Below are 23,815 nucleotides of genomic sequence, written 5' to 3' on the forward strand. Positions count from 1 at the left end.
TTGCAGGGCAGCAGTCACCGGATCTGTCATTAGAAGGCATGCATGGCTTAAGGAACAGCCCATGCCAGACCATGTCAAATCTAAATTGTTGGATGCCCCCTTGAACAAAGACAACTTATTTGGCACTAAGGCAGAAGAGGTCTTAAAAAAGATGGAAGAAAAAGCAAAATCTATGCAGACAGTTAAGGATTTCTTACAGGTCCAGCCACCCAGGTTCAGCAGGCATTGTCCCACCAAGCACTGGTTCTTTCCTGCTCCCACTAAGCCAGTCCAGACCCCCCCCCCCCAGACAGCAGCCACAGGGAATGCAGATATCTACGCAGTGGACTACCTCCACTTCAAAGCCAGGGAGTTCTAAGCCATCCCCTTATGTAAGAACTCGCAATGACTCACCTCCTCCACCCCCTCCCTCTGCCCATCTTCACTTAAGCCTAGGAGGAAAACTTTCCTTTCACGCAATCACCTGGGCCACCATTACCAATGACCGCTGGGTTCTCAACATAGTGTCCCAGGGTACAAATTTTCTTTCCACACCCTTCCAATCCCAAAAGGGTTCCCAGATCTACCTCCAAACCAGTGGGCAGAGGCTCAAAAGCAAGTCCTTTCCCTGCTCTCTATGAGGGCAGTAGAGCACGTTCCTGCAGAACAGATAGGCCAAGGTTTCTACTCCAGACTTTTTCTGGTACCCAGAAAAGAGGGCACCTGGCACCCCATCCTCTATCTATCCATTCTAAACACCTTCCTGGTGATCCCAAAATTCAAAATGCTCACCCTCCAGCAGCTGCTACCCATGCTCTCCAAGGATGCTTGGCTAGCCACCCTAGATCTAAAAGAGGCCTACTTCCACATTCCTATCAGGGAATCATGCAGGAAATATCTCTGTTTCAGGGCAGGAGCTCAGCACTTTCAGTTCTCTGCTCTTCCCTTTGGCTTATCTACTGCTCCCAGAATTTTCACAAAATGTCTGGCTCCGGCCATTGCCTTTTGCAGACAAAGAAATATACTGATCTACCCATACTTAGATGACTGCCTAATTCAGGCAGACAGCCAGCAAAAACTGCTCAAGATCCTGGCCTTTGTAAAGTCCCTACTAACCTCCCTAGGGTACACAATGAGCAAAAGAAATCCAAACAGGTGCCCACCCAAAGGATTATATTCCTGGGAGCAAGCCTGGACACAGCATCCAGATGACAATCAATACACCAGAAAAGCCAATTTTCCTGACAGCCTACTTCTCTCAACTAGCCACCAGACCTCAATTATTTGCAAGGAAGATCCTGCAAGCTCTGGGGTTTAAAGCATCTTGCATACTACTCATTCCTTATGCCAGAAAGCATATGAGGAAACTTCAGTGGTACCTAAAAAGCCTTTGTTGTCAACACTCTCAAGACCTGGAGACTCTCTTATAATTCCTTGCCTCAGAAAATATTTTCTTTGGTGGACAACAGCATGCTCCCACAACAAGGGACTACCTTTCTCACCACCCCCTGCTGCCCAGACCCTCATAACAGATGCATCAGACTATGCCTGGGGTGCACACCTGGGCGGCAGGTGCATACAGGGCCAGTGGAGCCCACAGCAAATCCCTCTGCACATCAACTGAAAAGAGATGATGGCTGTCCAGCATGCCTTGATAGCTTTCAAGTCACTTCTCTCCCCAGGGGCTCTCCTGATCAAAACAGACAACACCACTGTGATATGGTACATCAACAAGCAGGGAAGGACTCACCCCTATCCTCTATGCAGGCTGCCCATGACCCTTTGATACACAGCCTCTGCCATGCAACTCCACCTGTTAGCACAATTCCTAACAGGTTCCCTCAACTCTCTGGCAGACCAATTAAGCAGAAATCGTCTGGACCCATATGAGTGGCAGCTCAACAGAAGAACCTTCACCCTAATAACTCAGAAATAGGGCACCTCAAAGGTCGACCTCTTTGCCTCCCACTCCAACCATCAGCTCAGCAAATTCTGCTCCAGGGAGCATCACTGCATGGCTTGGAAAGTGGATGCCCTGTCCTTCCTCTGGGTCAATCTATCGGTCTGTGCCTTTCCTCCACTACCTCTCATCCCCAGGATACTGCTCAAAATAAAGGAGGAAAAACCAAGGACAATTCTTATAGCTCCTGACTGGCCTTGCCAGCACTGGTGCCCTTTGCTGTGCAGCCTGTCACCACTTCCACCATGGCATCTTCCTCACATTCCAAACCTCCTGACCCAGAGGGAAGGGGAATTCATGCATCCCCAGTTGCAGACACTCAGTTTGGCAGCTTGGCTTATTCCCGAACACCCGATCAATCTGCCAACCTCAGTGAACAGGTTCTAGATGTTATACATGAGGCCAGATGCCCTAGCATTAGAAAGTTTTATGCTGACAAATGGAAAAGGTTCTGCACCTGGATTCAGGCTAAGGGAGCCAATACGGCACAGTCCTCCCTCCCTCTCATCCTGGATTACTTAGCTGACTTGTTACACAGTGGCCTCTCTTTTTCCTCTATAAAAATTCATGCCTCTGCTATCTCTGCTCGTTTCCCAACTGAGCAGCCACTTTTCTCACACCCTTTGATCAAACAGTTCCTAAGAGGGGCTATTAACTTGAGGCCACCCAGAAGAGCACCAGCCCCAGCTTGGGACCTTAACTTTGTGTTGGAAAAGCTCACTCTGCCCCCCTTCGAACCAGCTTCTTTTGCAGAGCTAAAATTTCTCTCCTGGAAGACCACTTTCCTTCTGGCCATCACTTCAACCAGAAGAGTCTCTGAGCTGCAAGCACTCATGGCTGTGGAACCCTTTATCATCTTCCATGCTGCCAGCGTATCCCTCAGAACTAACCCATCCTTCATGCCCAAGATGGTGTGCAATGTGGCTCTCAACCAATTAATTCATTTGCCAACCTTTTTTCCTAATCCCCAGAACAAGGGGGAAAGGATCCTGCACTCTCTAGATGTGCACAGGCAGCTCAGATTACATCTAGGCAGAACTAAATCCTTCAGAAAGTCTGATCAATTGCTGGTTAGCTTTGCTACAGGGGCAGTAGGCAAAGCCATCTCCAAACAAACCATTTCCAAATGGGTAGCACACTGCATCCATTTCTGCTACAAACAACATGGAAAGCCTCCCCCAAGGGGGTCAGGACTCACTCCACCAGAGCAGCCTCTACCTCTGCAGCTTTCCTCAGAGGAGTCCCCACCAGACTCAAGGGACATCCTGGAGGCTGCCACCTGGACATCTGTTCACACTTTTACCCAACATTACCACCTGTCTCTCTTCTCCAAATCCAGGGCAAGGTTTGCCTCTGCAGTCTTGCAGGGCATCCTAGCCAGCTCCTAGTTTTCTTAACTTCCTCCATCCATTTTCTCAGCTTTGGGAATCAACCCAGATGTGATGACTGCAACCGTGAAACATGAAGAAACATAGTACAGTTGTGTACACTTACATAAATGTAGATGTTCGAGTGTATTCACTGTTGCAGTCCTGGTATCCCTCCCTCCATCCCCTTTCTTTTTTCTTCTCTTTCCTTACAAAGGGACATACTGGTATTTACTGTCTACTGGTGGGGTTCTTCCACCAGAACCTGGCTCCTATTTGGGGACTCCTGACAGGTTAGGGCAAAAAAAAACTGATGTAATGGCGGTGGCTGCCTTACTTTATACTACTGATGACCTGACATCAGTCCTGAAGTGACAGCAATCGACGCAGAAAGAATAAGCCTCTGGTATTCGGGCCAGCCAAGGGCTACCCTGGCAGGGATAACCCAAATGTGATGACTGTAACAGTGAATACACTCAAACATCTACATTTATGGTAAGTGTGCATAACTGTACTTTCTGAGTAGTGGATGTATTGTACAGTGTAACCTGTTTGACAAAGTTTTCTGTAGGTAGTGGTGTCTAGGGCTAATCATTCCCCAAGCTGTTCTCTACTCTTTAGGGTGTCTGAAGGTTGTATTTTGGACCTTTTTTATTTATAGTGTATATGCTACCAAAAAGCAATTTCTTATAGTGTTGAGGCTTAAGGTGACACTGCTATGCAGGTGATACCCAGCTTTGACGCTATATTCACTAGAAAACTGTCCTGCGTTGGAAGAGAAACAGGCTGAATCTCAACCTCACCAAGACAGAAACACTGGCCATATAAGCCATCTGAAGACCCTCCTGTTCTGTTCTTGCCTCCAGCATTATGTTTGGAAAGTTAGGTTGGATTTTTTTTTAACACCTTTGTTAACTTCACACATTCCACTGAGGTGGTTGCATAAACAGTTACTAAAGAGAAAACAGACTGTTACAAAGATTTTTCCTTTTATGCATTATATGTATATGGTTTCTTTCTTAACGGTTATTAATTAATTTAACATTACACCAATTGCACAAGTCCTACCTTCCCTGAAATGTCACTTCTCATCCTACATAACTTCTGCATTTATTGTTCCCACATATTCCATTTATGTCTATGTAGAGCACTCCTTCACTTTTCTATTCTTTTATCTCGCTTGCAGCATTCAGTAATTCTGTTAATTTTTTTGGTTTGTTTTCCATTTGATAGTAATTGCTTTTGGCAGCTAATAGCATTAAACGTTGTAGGGCTATACTATGTGCAGACAATTCAGTTTTCATATCCCAGCTCAAGTGAGTCATTTCCTTAGTTGCAATAATTTGCTCCCCCACACCCCTTAGGGAATTTTTAAATCTGCCATCTTATTGCATTCTCAAAAACACATGTTCCCAAGTACCCCTCTCTTTCTTATCACACAACCAAGGATTGTTGTCCTCATGTAGAAAAAAATCTCCAAAGTCTACTTGGATACAAAAATATCTATGCAAACAATCCATGTAAAAATCCTAAACCTTGTAGATTTTGTTGCATATTTGGGGGCCATAATATACCCTCCCGTTGTTGCTTTGTGTATTGCCTCTCCGCTCACATTCCCCAGTCCTTTCTAACCTCTTGTGATTGATTCTTAACCATGTCATGCATTGTTTTGTATGTCCTACTAATTATCACTTTTTAACCACAGCTTCTGTTCTAGACTGAACTATAAACTCAACTAGAGCATGTCTTTCATGTACTACTCCCCCTATCCTTTTCATTTTGCCTATAGTCTGTTATCAGTCCCTGGTAAGGAAAGCAGTGTCTAACCTATAGTGCAAACTTCTGCTTAGCCTCATCTCACTCTGTTTCTTTTCTCAGCCTAGTTATTTGCTCCCAGTATCTTGGTTACTTTGCTTATGGTTTCAAATAAATTCCAGCTCCTGCTTGCCTAATTGTGCACTCCTACTTATAATCATTCCTATTGGTAAAGTCTAATTTTCCATTCCTATGTTGTCTTTGTTCTCAAAATATTTTCTGCTACTTTGTAAAAATAATAAGGTTATTTTTTTTCTTTTAAGGGCCTGCATCCAAAATTGGACTTTCTCATTATTTTGTGAACTCCAACGTTTCAACATCATTGCTTTCCACTTTGATTTGAAGTCTTCTGTCTGTGTTAAGTTGAAATTTTTGAGAAACATGTGAAATCTCAGTTTGATTTTCAGTTATTAGCTTTCAGGTAAAGATGCCATTGCTGTGGTCAAGTCATTTTGTTTTTTTCTGATAAATATCACTTACAGTAAGTACAAAGTGCTCTTTGAGTTCATTTGTGCTATGGCTCCTTGGATGGGTTATTGTAGTGCAGTTTGCACAGCATTAAATGGGGCTAATGTCAGACACTTTGATGTGGTGCAGAACACTGCAGGCCAGGATGGCCGGGTTATTGATGGCTGTGTCTCAAATAGCTCTCATTACACCCATGCTATGAGACCTGCACTACCTTCCTTCGGTATTAGAGTACATTGTATTGGTATTAACATCTGTGCTGTGTGGTCTGAGTCCCACATACCGTAAAGATCAGTTGATCCCTTCTCTTTGAAGTATATCATTGAACATGGGATTTTTGTGACATCTTGCTTTGTCCTGCATTTTCTTCATCTTCTTTTCAGATCAGGGCTTGATTGGCTTTCTGTCAACAAAGTTTTTCCAGGAGCAAGAGCAATGGGAATTGTCTGACTCCATTTGTCTGCGCTAAAATCTGATTTACTGAATTCTCAACCCTTTGCAAGGATAGTGTGTACTTCTAACAGTGATTATATTCTGTTGACCCCCCCCCTTAAGATTAAATGTTCAACTTCTTTATGTGCAGTTAGGGTTATCATCTTTGGAACAGACAAAAACCTCTAACCCTTAGATCACCTAATTGTGCATAGATTCTCTTTCATACTTACTGTGTTAGCAATATTGTTGAAGAAATGGCAAAATAATAGGCTCAGCAAAAGTATAAACATTCTGCACATGTTCAATGTTGTTCTGTAGATATTCTATAATTCCAGGCAGTGTATTTGTTGAAAGTATTAATACTAGAGAAGCATGGGGTCTAAAAGACATAGAGAGATGGTGAGGACAGGAAGCAGAAAAATGATTATTTATGCACCATTTCTAGTAGTACGCTCATGATGGTCTTATTGAACCCTGTGTTAAAAAGAGGCTCAAACAGTAGGCTTTCTGCATTTTTGTTGAGATGCAACAAGAAATACAGTCATTTGATCAAATTATTTGCCAATAATTACATTTTACACCTCCCAGTTTGCCAGTTAAGACAAGGAAGTTTCTCGTGACAATGTAAATGGAATTCTGAAATGAAAATGAAACAAATTTTGAAATCCCATGTTCAGTTTATGTACTTTAAAAAGAAGAGATCAGAAGCTTTTTAAGGTATGGGAAAATGCCCTTCAGACTTGTGCTTACTCTCAGAATGTTGTGGAACAAGAAGTTTCTTTCTTTCATTCCTTTTTCCCCATATGCCACACCTGCTGCTACTGACCCTCCTCACTGCCAGCCCAATACATTTTCCCCAGTCTTGTGTATTTTCTGGTGATGGCAAGAACAGGCTTGGGGGAATGTCATACAGACAGCCGTGGTAGTATTTGTGCCCTCTCTACATTGAGGAAGGTTTTGTATTGGCTACAACCCCATGTGTATCTGCATCAGTGAAGGCTACCAAAATATGCATTTCCTGGTCCTGTGGCCACTGGTAACATGCAGGCCTCCACCTTCATTTGCATTAGCTTGACCACCATTTGCCCAGTGATGGCTGAACTGGCAAATGTCCCTCATTCCCATTCTCCTCTGCCCAGCTCTTCCAGTGACCGTGCTTCTATTTGAACCCATCTCATCTGGGTCACATTCTCTCTCTGCTGTGGCAAACACTTTTTTGATCTTATTATGACTTAAACTTTTGCAGAAAGTGGTGTGCTTCACATTAGGAAACAGTGTTTGATACCTGCAGAGATATTGGTTTTGTTTCATTATAACTTTATCTGAACCCTCATCATAAATGAGCATTATGTAAAATTGTTTCACTGTTGTCAACCAAATCCTTACTCATATTTTGTTTCAGTTTTAATGGTTTATTTCCGTGCTGCTCAAAGAGTATAACATTTTCTATTCAGTTTTTGGGTTTCTGATTGTTAGAAAGTATCTCAATAGCTTTTATATGTAATACTGTTTGTCATTTTAAGATGCTGTGTTGATCCACACTATTTCAAGAATTGAGATAGTGAAACCTAAAACCTCAAAAGTAATGGGCTTCATCGAGCTCAATGAAAACCTTAAAATAAAATAAACTGAAGCATCATTTTCTCCCACATAATCAATGCTTTAAATATACCAACTCTGAAATTGCACAACACCATCAGAAATGAAAAATATTCCTTACTTCACTGTCTGACAACCTCAGAAACAACACATGTTGCACACAAATTATCAATGTATGTGAAAAGAATATATGCTTTCACTTACACTGATAAAATATAACCTGCACGTAGCTGAGCACTTGCAGCATTCAAAAAAAACATTTTTGATATATTGCTGCAAAGTGATTTTTGATTGAGCTCAATGTAATAAATATAGTAACTATATATATGGTTCCTCAGCGTATTACCAAATCTATATTTGTTCGACAAATGCAGGGGTGTGATTTAATGTCGGCAGTATGAATGGCCGAATGGTGGATATGTTGATGGTATGGAATATCGATACAGGTAAGTGGGATTGGGTGGATGAGAGCGAGTGTGTGTGTGTGTATGTGTGTGTGTATGGCAGTTAGAGTTAGGGCTGGGGATGAGAGTTCTGTGTTTGTGTGCAAGTTTGTGTATTTTAGGGTCAGGATAACGGTTAGGTTAGAGGATAGATGTAGTGCTATTTGTGTGTGTTTGTGAAAGTTTGCGTGTCTGAGTCTGTCTTGTGTAGTAGCAGAGTTAAGGGAAGGTTTTAATGATAAGGTGTAGGGTTAGGGTTGGGGAAAGGGGGCAGCATTAGGATTAGGATTAGCACCAATTAGCCCCCTGCCCTCTTTAGTAATATGTACTAACCCTAACCTTAATGCTGCCCCTTCCCCAACTCCAGTCCTACAACTTAACATCATTAAAAGCTACCCCATAACACTGCCACCTTTCAGACAAATTTTTGGCTGGTGTTATGGGGGTGGGTTAGTATTAATATCATGAGAGGAAATAGTTTTCATCTTTTGATATTATTGTTTTTGATTTGTTTTTTTTTACCCTGTTTTGTATATGATTGAATTTATTTTGTCAGTGTGTACATTCGATACTAAGGTGATTCAGTCATACACAATAGACCCACATATATGTGTGTGTGTGTGTGTGTGTGTGTGTGTGTGTGTGTGTGTGTGTGTGTGTGTGTCTGTGTATGTGTATATATATATATATATATATATATATATATATGTACATAATTTTCTAACATTGTGTCAACATTCACATTTGTCAACATGTTAAATGGCATCCACAATATGTTGAAAATGCAAATGTCGATAGTGCTATGCTTGCTCCAAGAAACAACCTTGATGCATACTGAAACAAAACAAAAAAAATAATATGTATATATATATATATAAATATATATATATATATATATATATATATATATATATATATATATATATATATGTGTGTGTGTGTATATATATATATATATATATATATATATATATATGTTTATATATATTTATATATTTACACATACTAACTTTGAGATCACACAAAATCAAGGAAAGAGAATATTCTAAACCCAAGAAATGTGTAGCCTTGTACATCTGTTGATCATTGGTTTAGTTGACCAAAAGCAGACTATACAGATGTTGACCAAGCACACTGTCGACCTAAGCATTTTATATATATATATATATATATATATATATATATATATATATATATATATATATATATATATATATATATATACACAAGTGTGTGTATATGTATGTATGTATATGGGTCTACTTGATATTGTCAACATTTCACAATGCCGAAACCCATATGGCCGAGACCATATGATCGACATTTGAAATGTCGAACATACAAGTAAACCAAAAAAAAATAAAACTACCTTTAAAGATGCTAGCAGGGGGGAATAAGCCCCCCTGCGCCCCCCCCCCCGTAACTTTAATATACCAACTCTGCGATCGCACTACAGTGCGGAAATGGAAATCTTTCCATTCCGCACTGTTCAGAGATGCCTGTTCCCCATGGTCGACATTTCAAATGTCGATCATATGGTCTCGGCCATTTAGGTTTCGACATTGTGATTGTCGACCATTAGAAGGGGACCCATGTATATATATATATATATATATATATATATATATATATATATATATGTGTATAGATATATATATATATATATATATATATATATATATATATATATAGATATTTACGTATATATATATATATATATATATATATATATATATATATATATATCAATAGATAGATATAGATATGTGTGTGAGGTGACGATTGATGGTACTAACATTATTATTTAGTGCTCACAGCTTCTTGTTGTTGAGCGGGGGAAATGCAGGGGGAATTGAGTTCAGACATTTATTTCTCATTTTGTTAAGCACATGTTGTGTGACAGAGCTGGGATTTAACTAAACTTTTGGTTTATTTAACAGATTTTTTGCAACATCTGAATTTACTTCCATGACACAAGTCAGCTGTATTATTTTTGACAGTTGAAACTGCTCTGCATTTTCAGTTAGACTATAATTTGTAAGTTCATTTGCGTGTTTGTAATTTGCATCCTTGCCTTCTGATGATTGTTCTGTCTGACATTTGAGGATAGGACCCTAATTCCACCCAGCCCCAGGTGTATCATACTTTCACACAGTACATTATCCTGCTGCTTGGCATTTTCCTCTCAGCTCGGCTTTCTAATTGTACATTAATACCTTGCTGGAGAACATTCGTTCTCCAATCAGGGTGCTGATGTACAGTTTGTCCATTCTAAGCCCTGATACACATACCTGCTTTTCAATCCTTAGCACTAAAATTGTAATGCAGACTCATTCCTTATCACACAAGGTGCTCCAACAATTACCTCACAACTGTCATTATATTCTTTTCGTCTTGGAAGACAGTTTTGTATATTGTGTCTGCTTTATTTTTATTTCTTAATCTTTTTGTTTGTTTTCATTTTAATTTATTTATGTGGCTGTCTATCCATCTGTCTATCCTTTGTTGACAGGTTAGACCCACTAGGCTAGTAGCATCTTTTCAGGGGGAGTTCTGCGATGGTATTTATAGTATAAGTGGGAATTTGGCTAAGACATCGGGGTACTTCCCCTATTCATTTCATTACGTGGGATCTTTTACATCTACCTGAACTACCACCAATTTAAGTAGATGGGATATTGGTGTAACATCTCATCTGAAGGATGATATTTTGGGGATTAAGTTACTGGATTTGGTGTTACTTCTTCCAGTGGTATAACCCACGTATAGCTTTTTAAATTGAATGGAACCAGTTACTGCTCTAGAGATAAAAAAAATCAACTGTAACCTATAAAAAAGAAGAATATGAAAAACAGTTCCTGAAATGTTTTTGGGTTGTTTTTATTTTTCAACTGTGTGATGTTTTTTTTAACTTCTCCAAATCTTTTGGGTTTTAAATACCATTACAGGAATGGACCCCATTCCTAAGTCAAAGTATGGTTAAAGTTCATGAAATTAGTATTGTTTCAATTTTTGATGTCAGACAAAAGTGCTCTTCGCAGCACCCGCAATGTGCCCAGTAATAACTCCTTCTGCAATTAGTACGGAGTTACATGGATTGGTAACATATCTAAATACAATTGTAGATTCTTACTATTAGAACTGTGTGGGTATCTTTCTTCCACATTGCTCTCATTTCTTCCTGCAGATCCTGATATTTTATGACTTTATGTCTCTGTACACAAGACACTGTAGTCACTGGGTGTAGCGACTTCAATGATTAATGCTACACTTGTCTTCTTTTCTTGGACCAGTGTATCCGGTTTTCTAGCATCTATCTTTTGAACTGTTGGTAATGGGTGATCCCATGTGATATAAACTTCATCATTTCCCATGATGCTTTGTGGCTCATGTTTCCAGTTTTTTTCAGCCACTTCAGTACCATAATGTTTGCACAATTCCCAGTGTTACAGTCTTGCCACATTATTATGCCTTTCAGTGTACAGTCCTTCTGCCATTAGTATGTCACAAACAGCAACAGAGTGTGTGACTGTTTCCAATTTGATTTTACGAAACTTACATTTGTCTGTTTCTTCCACCTGGTTAATGGACTTTGTAAACAAGCGTGTACATAGCCCACTATCTTGGGCTGCCAATATTAACCTTTCATCTCTTGGTTTAAATTCACCTCTCCTTAACCATTCCTGTGTTCATTCTTGATCAACATGAGGTTCTTCCAGAAGTTATTTATACTTGCAACTATATTTATGCTTTTTCCGCATTTCTTGCCTTCCCATCTGGTCCTTCACCTTATATTCTTTCTTTTATTTTTTGGCACATTCAGTTGCCTGTTTTTTTCTACTTCTGGTTTGATTTCCATTCCTGCTTGACGCCGATATGCTTCTGCTAAATTAAGCAGAGAAGTCATCTTAGATTTATTCTCCTCATGTTTCAAAACTTATGCTACATTTGGGTCTTGTGGAGTCCCACAGTTGCAGATCTATACATGTAATCAATTTCAAGGAGGTCCATCCCTCTTTAGGAATGGGGAATATATAATCTTGGTATATACTGATTTTTATAAATCATTTGGTGAGCATGAAGCATCCTTCTTGTTTTCCTATCTAATCTATCCAACACGTTTTGTGGCCAGTCAATCACTCCAAAACTGTAAGTTAGGACAGGAAGATCAAATTGGTTTATAGCTTGGATTTTGTTCCTAGATGTCAACGCTCATTTCATAATTAATTTAAGTCTTCTAAAGTATTCCTTACTAAGTTTTATTCATATTTGTTCATGTTTTATTGGTGATCCTTCTTCAGTTCCCAAATATTTATACACTCCCTCTTGCTCAAGTTCTTTTATATCACATTCTTGTCCCAAACTGATGTTTTCCTGGTGCTACAGTTTTCTTTCTTTAAAGGTTGCTTTTGCACAATTATCAAGACCAAATGACATTCTTATATCATCTGAAAAAGTTTTGACAACCTGCAGCTGTTTTCATTTCCTCATCTGCTGACCTATACAGCTTTAAATCATCAACAAAGAGAAGATGAGAAGTCTTTACACTTTGTTGTTTTCTAGTATCCAAATTGTAGCCATGGCCTAAGCTGTTAAGTAAACAGCTTAATGGGTTCATGGCAAAGCAGAATAGCAGAGGTGACAGAGAGTCACCCTGGAATATCCTCCTTTGAATTTTTATCCCTGGGATAATAATCTGTCTTTTATCATGGCTTAATTGCAAAGTGGTCTGCCACTGTTTCATAGTCACTGTAATGTAGTCAATCAGTGTAGGGTGTATCTTGTACATTTTAAGCACTCTTTTATTCATGAATGTGGGATACTATGAAATGCTTTTTTATAGTCAATCCATGCCATACTTAAATTCTTCCCCTTTATACAGTTCTCCAATATGACTCTATATAAGAACAAATGATCTTTGTTCCATATGACTTTCTTTTATTGCCCTTTTGTTCTACTGCCATAATTGAGTTTTCTTCTAAATGACTATAAACTCTGTCAGCATCAATTCCCATGTATAGTTTGCATGTCTTCGGAAGGTATGTTATTGGTCTATAATTTTGAGGGTAGCTTGCAGGTTCACTCTTAAGTAGGAGCATTGTTTTGCCTGTTGTTAGCCAGGTTGGTGTCTGTTTGGGGTGCGCATATAAATAGTTCTTACTCATGACTAAATCTTCATGCAAAGATGTTAATACTTTTAACTAAAAGTTAGGTACTGCATATGGGCCTGGGGTTTTCCAATTAGTGGCTTCTCTTAACTTTGTTTCAGTCTTTCTGGCTGTTACTTCATCCCATTTTCTATCCTGCACCTTTAAACTTCTTATTCTTTGTTTTACTTCTTCTATCCATTTAGAATCTTTTTTTATGTTCTACAGGATCTTCATAGGTACTTCTCCAAAATGTATCTATTTCTTCTTTTTTTCCAGTCTTTCAATTCCTTTTACCTTGTTTCCCAATTCTCTGTAAAACTTTGAATCATCAATGAATTGCTTATTTTGTAATTTTCCTTTATATTTATCTGTGTATCTTCTAAGGTTTTCAGACTGTGCTGCAATTTTTAGTTTGTTATTTTTGATAGTGAATGATAGATCCTGGTGTGTTCTAATACTGCACTTTGCTTTTATCACATCTATCTTTCTTAGTATTTTTGTTGATCTATTCCGTCTTCTGTAAACTTCTAACAGTGACACTTCTTGTCTTAATTGCTCTATAGATTTCTCTATTTGATACTTCCATAATGGTATTCAATTTCTTCCCTTCCTTTCCCTTGCTACCCTGTGTTCTTGTGGTAGAACGTTATCAGTTATTAATTTAGCTGCACAATAATATATCCTGTTTACTTCTGTTATATTGCATGGATCTCTATGGATAGTCCTAATTACTGTGTTCATTTGTTTTATCAAACTTCTGACTTTTTGGATTTTATTGACCTTCTGCAGTTTATTTCTCTCATTGATCTTAATTTAACTTTCCATGTCTATTAAATCAAGCAACTCTTCTCGTAGCTCATTTTCTTCCAAACTGAGGGAACATCACTTGTTTTCCATTTCCTGTGGGCATTCCATAGAAAGTTCTACAGCATCTTCCTGTGAATGAATGCAAATTTTCATTTGAATCTTCTGACAGTTTTTTTGCAGAAATATTTTTCTTTTCTGTAATTTCTCTTAATCGTTTTATATGTCTTGTCTTTATGGCTCTTCTTTGGCCTATCAGTTGTTGTGATTTTTGTGGAATACTACTTCCTTCTACAACAGGGGGACACCATCCCCTTGGGCCTGTCCTGGCCCTATTATAGGAATGTTTCTGTATTTTGAGGATTCTATACTGTCATTTTTTCCATTCCTGGCACCAGTGTGCCTACCAGGATTGGGCACTTTTTTTATCCTGGGTCTTGTGCATCCGGCTATCTCTCTTAATTTTTGACCTACTTCTGTCCATGAGATATGCTATATAAATACAGTCTATATATCAGTGTTTCCTTGGTGAGATTTTGTGAAAACAGGATCTACCTCGTGAAGGTACTCACCAAGACTTGAAGATGAATTCAGTTTCAGCACTACTGCTCTCCTTTGCTTGCTGACTTTTCATCTCCATTCAGATTTTTTGGTGATTATATAGAACATTGGACCTTTTGTAAGTGTGGGTCCAGAATACTAAATGATGATATTATGCAAACAGACAGAGTTGTAAGCTTACTACATGGACTAGCATTATTTTTAATTAGGGTAACTAAGTACATAGATCAGCTCGGTACATAAATAATATAGGTAGATACAGAGGTGTAGTCAGCTATTTTTGTACCTGGTGCTGTCCCCATATCATGCTCTCCTCGGCAAAAAAACAAAACTCTTTTCTCCTTTTAAACTGTAGCAAACCACTTGCTACTGTTTATGCCAGACATTGAGTGCTGCAGCACTCAAGTTCTGACTGAAAACCCATTACCAGCATTTATTCCTAAATGCCAGTTTGCACTGAAAAACAAGTCAAAATCTGCCATTTGCACCACCTATCACTTTGCAGCTGGACTGGGTGTCCTCTTCACCTCACCCTAACTATGCTTCTGGGTTAATAGACAAATATCTAGATAGACAGACCAATCAGAATGTTTTATTTTTTACTTAGATTAGGAGATAGACAAACTAGTCAGCAGAGTCATACAGATAAGGCAGTCATTTAGACAAATAGGTATATAATTAGACATATAATATCACTAGTAGCATTGAGAAGAGAGGCTGCCTCCCCTTAATCCCCCACAATTACTACGGAGGGTGTCAGCTCCCCTTTTGATCTCCAGAAACTGTTAGAGCATTAAAGTGGTAGCTATCAAACTGTAGTACCACCATAACAGTCTGACAGCTATGCAGAAATGCTGCTGAAGTCCAGTGTTCAGTGTTCTCTGTTACCACAAATTACTGTATTGTGTTTAGTTTGCTTCTGGTGGCTTCTGTGAAAACTACCAAATGTAGCACTGCATTCAGTAACAAGAGAGATCATTTAGGCACAAACTAAGACAGTAATAACTGTAGAGTTATTAAACATGACTTTAAAAACAGATTGACTAGAAAATATTCATTTTTGACATTTATAGACACACTAATCAGATCTTAATATTTGGTCTAGCATTGTCCATAGATCTTTAATGATAATTTCATTTCTTATGCTTTTGCTATTTGTTTCTTAATCTTAATTATTGCCATTTTTTTATGAAGTCTAATAATGTTGTATTTTTTTGAAATTAAATAAAAGTCTGTTACTGTCGCACCAGCTGTATATGTATTTTATAAACACTGTTGGAAAATGTTGCTTATTTTATTGAAGTACTTATGTTACCCGTATTGTAGTCCTAAGCACATTTGGTTATGTAAGCCTTGTCCGATTTTCATAGCTAAGTAAAATAGCCCCTCAAAAAGTGCACCAGTACACAACCCTGTGGGGTTCACAGATAAACCGCATTGTAATAGTTAACTGTATTGTATAGTGCAATGTGCCTTTATTATTCCATTACTCTAAGCACATGTGTGGTGTCATGTGACTGTGTCTTGCTTAGGCATTTGCTACCATATTAGTAAATGGAGTGGTTGCTTACTCATCAGCTCCTTGGTGTCAATATGTTTACTTAAGCTTCAGGCATCTGTGAACAGAACTTGAGCACTACTCTCCTCAGACAAGACAGGATGTCATAGTGGTCCTGTAGAAATCCCCCCAACCTTATCATCCCTTGATTCATCTCATTTGATTGTACCTGTTCTCAGTAACTGCAACAGTGCTGCACATTTGATAAAATTATTTTATCAAGGCTACTTAAATATAATTATTTAAGTGTCATTTAAGGTAAGCAGACATTGAAATGCCAGAAATCTGCCATTTTTTTACATTCTCCAGTTTCCTAGATGAATAAGAGAAGAAGTGGTTCTGGTTTAGTGAAAAAAAATGCCATTTTGAATATAACCAAAACAGCTTCCAACTCAAATGATACAAATCATTGATATGATTTGATATATTCAGCTCAGTCAATGAAGTATGACAAAAAAGAAGCTGAAATGTTGCTACTGACACTTGCTGCAACAAAAGCCAAACTTTCAGATTTTGTAAACTTCCAGGACACACTTCTATAGTCATTTCCTCCTTTTATGGCTACAGAGTCATAATGGGTTCATAATGTTTCTATTTCCCATCCAGAGATCTAAGTTGTACTTGAATATGGACAGGGATGAAATTTGTTTTATGTGGATGGGGAGTCAGAGTCATAATGGGTTCATAATGTTTCTATTTCCCATCCAGAGATCTAAGTTGTACTTGAATATGGACAGCGATGAACTTTGTTTTATGTGGATGGGGAGTCAGAGTTATAATGGACTCATAATGTTTCTATTTCCCATCCAGAGATCTGAGTTGTACTTGAATATGGACAGTGATGAACTTTGTTTTATGTGGATGGGGAGTCAGAGTTATAATTGGTTCATAATGTTTCTATTTCCCATCCAGAGATCTAAGTTGTACTTGAATATGGACAGCGATGAACTTTGTTTTATGTGGATGGGGAGTCAGAGTCATAATGGGTTCATAATGTTTCTATTTCCCATCCAGAGATCTATGCTGTACTTGAATATGGACAGGGATGAACTTTGTTTTATGTGGATGGGGAGTCAGAGTTATAATGGGTTCATAATGTTTCTATTTCCCATCCAGAGATTTAAGTTGTACTTGAATATGGACAGGGATGAACTTTGTTTTATGTGGATGGGGAGTCAGAGTTATAATGGGTTCATAGTGTTTCTATTTCCCATCCAGAGATCTAAGTTGTACTTGAATATGGACAGGGATGAACTTTGTTTTATGTGGATGGGGAGTCAGAGTTACAATGGGTTCATAATGTTTCTACTTCCCATCCAGAGATCTACGTTGTACTTGAATATGGACAGCGATGAACTTTGTTTTATGTGGATGGGGAGTCAGAGTTATAATGGGTTCATAGTGTTTCTATTTCCCATCCAGAGATTTAAGTTGTACTTGAATATGGACAGGGATGAACTTTGTTTTATGTGGATGGGGAGTCAGAGTTACAATGGGTTCATAATGTTTCTACTTCCCATCCAGAGATCTAAGTTGTACTTGAATATGGACAGCGATGAACTTTGTTTTATGTGGATGGGGAGTCAGAGTTATAATGGGTTCATAATGTTTCTATTTCCCATGCAGAGATCTAAGTTGTACTTGAATATGGACAGCGATGAACTTTGTTTTATGTGGATGTGGAGTCAGAGTTATAATGGGTTCATAATGTTTCTATTTCCCATCCAGAGATCTAAGTTGTACTTGAATATGGACAGCGATGAACTTTGTTTTATGTGGATGTGAAGTCAGAGTTATAATGGGTTCATAATGTTTCTATTTCCCATCCAGAGATCTAAGTTGTACTTGAATATGGACAGCGATGAACTTTGTTTTATGTGGATGGGGAGTCAGAGTTATAATGGGTTCATAATGTTTCTATTTCCCATCCAGAGATCTAAGTTGTACTTGAATATGGACAGGGATGAACTTTGTTTTATGTGGATGGGGAGTCAGAGTCATAATGGGTTCATAATGTTTCTATTTCCCATCCAAAGATCTAAGTTGTACTTGAATATGGACAGGGATGAACTTTGTTTTATGTGGATGGGGAGTCAGAGTCATAATGGGTTCATAATGTTTCTATTTCCCATCCAGAGATCTATGCTGTACTTGAATATGGACAGGGATGAACTTTGTTTTATGTGGATGGGGAGTCAGAGTCATAATGGGTTCATAATGTTTCTATTTCCCATCCAGAGATCTGAGTTGTACTTGAATATGGACAGGGATGAACTTTGTTTTATGTGGATGGGGAGTCAGAGTCATAATGGGTTCATAATGTTTCTATTTCCCATCCAGAGATCTATGCTGTACTTGAATATGGACAGGGATGAACTTTGTTTTATGTGGATGGGGAGTCAGAGTTATAATGGGTTCATAATGTTTCTATTTCCCATCCAGAGATTTGAGTTGTACTTGAATATGGACAGCGATGAACTTTGTTTTATGTGGATGGGGAGTCAGAGTTATAATGGGTTCATAATGTTTCTATTTCCCATCCAGAGATCTAAGTTGTACTTGAATATGGACAGGGATGAACTTTGTTTTATGTGGATTGGGAGTCAGAGTCATAATGGGTTCATAATGTTTCTATTTCCCATCCAGAGATCTAAGTTCTACTTGAATATGGACAGGGATGAACTTTGTTTTATGTGGATGGGGAGTCAGAGTCATAATGGGTTCATAATGTTTCTATTTCCCATCCAGAGATCTAAGTTTTACTTGAATATGGACAGGGATGAACTTTGTTTTATGTGGATGGGGCGTCAGAGTCATAATGGGTTCATAATGTTTCTATTTCCCATCCAGAGATCTAAGTTGTACTTGAATATGGACAGGGATGAACTTTGTTTTATGTGGATGGGGAGTCAGAGTTATAATGGGTTCATAATGTTTCTATTTCCCATCCAGAGATCTGAGTTGTACTTGAATATGGACAGGGATGAACTTTGTTTTATGTGGATGGGGAGTCAGAGTCATAATGGGTTCATAATGTTTCTATTTCCCATCCAGAGATCTATGCTGTACTTGAATATGGACAGGGATGAACTTTGTTTTATGTGGATGGGGAGTCAGAGTTATAATGGGTTCATAATGTTTCTATTTCCCATCCAGAGATTTGAGTTGTACTTGAATATGGACAGCGATGAACTTTGTTTTATGTGGATGGGGAGTCAGAGTTATAATGGGTTCATAATGTTTCTATTTCCCATCCAGAGATCTAAGTTGTACTTGAATATGGACAGGGATGAACTTTGTTTTATGTGGATTGGGAGTCAGAGTCATAATGGGTTCATAATGTTTCTATTTCCCATCCAGAGATCTAAGTTCTACTTGAATATGGACAGGGATGAACTTTGTTTTATGTGGATGGGGAGTCAGAGTCATAATGGGTTCATAATGTTTCTATTTCCCATCCAGAGATCTAAGTTTTACTTGAGTATGTACAGGGATGAACTTTGTTTTATGTGGATGGGGAGTCAGAGTCATAATGGGTTCATAATGTTTCTATTTCCCATCCAGAGATCTAAGTTGTACTTGAATATGGACAGGGATGAACTTTGTTTTATGTGGATGGGGAGTCAGAGTTATAATGAGTTCATAATGTTTCTATTTCCCATACAGAGATCTGAGTTGTACTTGAATATGGACAGGGATGAACTTTGTTTTATGTGGATGGGGAGTCAGAGTCATAATGGGTTCATAATGTTTCTATTTCCCATCCAGAGATCTATGCTGTACTTGAATATGGACAGCAATGAACTTTGTTTTATGTGGATGGGGGAGTCAGAGTTATAATGGGTTCATAATTTTTCTATTTCCCATCCAGAGATCTGAGTTGTACTTGAATATGGACAGGGATGAACTTTGTTTTATGTGGATGGGGAGTCAGAGTTATAATGGGTTCATAATGTTTCTATTTCCCATCCAGAGATCTAAGTTGTACTTGAATATGGACAGGGATGAACTTTGTTTTATGTGGATGGGGAGTCAGAGTTATAATAGGTTCATAATGTTTCTATTTCCCATCCAGAGATCTAAGCTGTACTTGAATATGGACAGGGATGAACTTTGTTTTATGTGGATGGGGAGTCTGTTACATAGCAGCAGGATCCTCTGTGACATATATCTGTCCCTCAAACCATTCTGTTGATATTGCAGAAGAGGTTTAGATCCATAGACTGAGTATTTCTAGTGCCATTTGACTTGCTGATGTGCAGTAAATCCATCAGTTAATGGGTTGGAAGATGCCTTGAATGCCAGACACAGGTCACACTTAGCAGTCTGTAAGATACTGGGTGTAGTAGCAGTGCTTTGAGTCAGTCCACATAGGATATGTTGTTTAGGCCTTGTATTCATTTTGTAAGGTATCACTGTGGACATTCCAGTTGTTGCATGTGTCTGGACAGATACAAGCCAAAGAGGGCATTATATTAATTGACTGGCCTAATAAAGGCTGAGTAAAAAGAGACAATGACATCCCTAGACCGAGATACAATCCCTTTGTTTACAACAAAAGTGGTCCAGTTAACACAGCTGTATATAAAAACACAAATGTTTATTGTAAAAAGGTAAGCGCTTTCACACCAAACCCAGGGCTGTTCATCAGACCATGATACAGAAATACTCTAAAAATATCATGTAAATATCATGTAAATATGCAATTAATAAGGAAGAACATGTGCCTTCAAAACTGGTCTTAAAGAAACAGCATCATTAATACTCATTCCCTTATCTGCTTCTAAACATAAAATCCACTTAAGTTCAGCACACTCAGTGTGATTAGCCACAACACTGCCTCTTAAATTAGAATGTAGCAATTGTAACACCCTGAAAACAAAAAAAATGTTTTTCCTATTGTATATACAGGCTTAGCCAAGGCATTTGACATTTTGTTTCTTTTAATATTATAAATATGTTCTAAAATATGCTCCCTTAATGTGTGATTAGTTCTACTTGCATAAAAACATTTATATATAACACACAGAGCAAGATATATTAAATCCCTACTAGTAAAACTGGGAAAAAAATTAAATGTATGTGTATAATTAGTCTAATTTAATGAAATGCTTACTGGTTTCTTAACAAGAGGTTACAGTGATAGATAAATTGATCAAGTTATTCAGGATGTTTATATACATAGAAATAATTATACTAAGCCTTTTTTCTCAGAATCTGGAAGTCAGTTTAGACGTGATGTAAATAGAACTTCTGTTAATAATCTTAAGGTGAATCTAAAATATTCAAATAATATTAATTGTATGTGATGTGTTTAAGAGGAACTGGTCAGTATATTGATGGTCGACGACAGTTTAAAAAAATTATTAGGTACCCATCCCAAATTGCGTTTTAGAAATGCTCCATCTTTGAAACAACAGGTATGTTACAAGAAGAGTTTGCCGATATCTGTCTCTGATAGAAAATGTACTTTTGCTTGTAGAAATTGTAATGCCTATAAATATATTTCCTCTGATTCTATATTTATACATCCAGAGACTAATTATATGTATATATATGCATTTCATTTTTTGCCAGTTGTACTAGTAGGGATTTAATACATGTTGCTCAGTGTGTGTGTGATATGTAAATGTTTTTATGTAGGTAAAACTAATCACACTTTAAGGGCGTGTATTTTAGAACATATTTACGATATTAAAATAAATAAAATGTCAAACGCCTTAGCTAAGATTGGGAACACAACTTTTTTTTTTGTTTTCTGTGTGTTACAATTGCTACATTCTAATTTAAGAGATGGTGATATGGCTAATTGCACTAAGTGTGTCGAACATAAGTGAATTTTATGTTTACAAGCGGATAAGGGAATGGGTATTAATGATGCTGTCTCTTTAAGACCAGTTTTGAATGCACATGATCTTTCTCATTAATGGCATATTTAAAAGATATTTTTAGAGTATTTCTGTGTCATGGTCTGATGAAGCACCCTGTGTTTGGCATGAAAGTACTTACCTTTTTTTTTTATAGTAAATGTGTTTTTATATACAGTTGTGTTAACTGGACCATTTTTTGTTGCTGCTGCTTTTGGATTCATTGTGGTACCAATTTTTATCTGTTCTGTCTCATTTCCTTTTGTCTACAATCTGTGCAGTGTAGAAGGACTTTCTTACAGCAATGGACACATGGGTCAAAAGTTAGGACACTAGCCACATAAGTTCCCAAATAACTGGGTCAGTTCTTAGGGGCGTATTGTCAGTGTGGTAGTTCTTTGAGGTAGATGACTTTCCAAAGGATACAATAATTCATTTTTTGGCATTTAGTGTGGATATTGAGGGTCTTAATGTTTAGGAATATAAGTGGCAGATTTTATTTAATGCCACTACATATTAGGGTTTAAATAAGAATCTTAATTTGAAATTAGTTTTAAAGAATAAACTGTTAATCTCCAGCATTTTACATCTTCTTTTCATGTCTCACTTTGTATTTTAGCTGTGCACTTTACTATTATAAATGCATTTCATATGGATTTATGACTATCCATTATCAGTTGTACCATGATTAGTAGTTTTTTATATAGTCATGGTTAATACTTTTTATATTTAACTTAAGTTATTCAAGTTCATGCTTTTCCTTGTGTTTCAATTTATATTTTGTACTAGCTGATTGGATTATCATTTATCAGGTGAATATAAAAGGTTTCATATCTCATTCAAGCTTATAACACCTTTTTGTAAGCTTCCATTTCATACCATAGCTCCTTATGGCGTCCAGACCTTTTTTGGGTATGGCATCTTTATTTAAGTGACTTAACCAGCTAATAACAGGCTGTATTAGAAAGTTCAAGGAATTATAACACAGTGACACTAACATTGTTAGCCTAGGATGTCCTGCAGTTGAGAAATTAATCACAGGTTGTCACATATTATTCATATTTCATATTATGTTCATATTTTCATAACAGTGAGCCCTATATGTTATTGAGAGATATGGCATGACACAGGAAAATTCATTGCCAAGTTCCGTTTATATCACACTATGTGTGAGATATTGCTGGTTACTTGTTAGTAATTATGAAAATAAATAATATTTCCTTATGCACTTAATACTTCAAAAAACAAGTGACTTGCAAACTATTGCATGACATCAAGTGAAACCTTAGATTTTGAAGAAAACTACCTTTGATATTTTCACTTTAAATTACACAACTTGAGAGATATTCAGTGTTATTTATTTTGCTAATTATACAATGAATCATGTTTTCATATTTCTGTAAATATTTCAATAAGCATGTACTCATGGAGGAACAAAACTGTTCTAATAAGATCTGTCTAGTTTGTGCAGTTTTCAAGATGTGACAGTTTGCTTGTAAAAGTGTAGCAAAAAATAACTTCGGGGTTGTGTGGATTTTAATGTGTTATAGTATCATGGAAAGACTATGAATACACTAGTGTAAAGAAAACTTCTTACTGTAAACATTGCTATTTGTACTATCTTAATAGCTTTTATTGTTCACAAAATGCTTGCCTTTCTTTCTTATTATTTTTAAGTTTATTTTTCAGTTAATGCTCTAGAACGCAAGATGTGTTTTGGCTGCTAGAGGTGTGGCATTCCACATCACATAGGTTTTAATAAGATATACTGGCCTGCGTTATTTTCACCACCTGTAAAAATCTGTCGTG

At 37.6% G+C, this 23,815-nt stretch overlaps 1 protein-coding gene across 4 annotated transcripts in view; it reads left to right on the forward strand.

Moving 5' to 3' along the window:
- CHID1 (chitinase domain containing 1) overlaps positions 1-23,815 on the forward strand; it is a 1,907,544-nt gene that overhangs the window by 1,618,257 nt on the left and 265,472 nt on the right. The gene's annotated exons all lie outside the window — the stretch shown is intronic.

The sequence above is a fragment of the Protopterus annectens genome, chromosome 9.part0 (genome assembly GCF_019279795.1).
Source record: "Protopterus annectens isolate FY-2018-M chromosome 9.part0, PAN1.0, whole genome shotgun sequence".
NCBI lineage: Eukaryota > Metazoa > Chordata > Ceratodontiformes > Protopteridae > Protopterus > Protopterus annectens.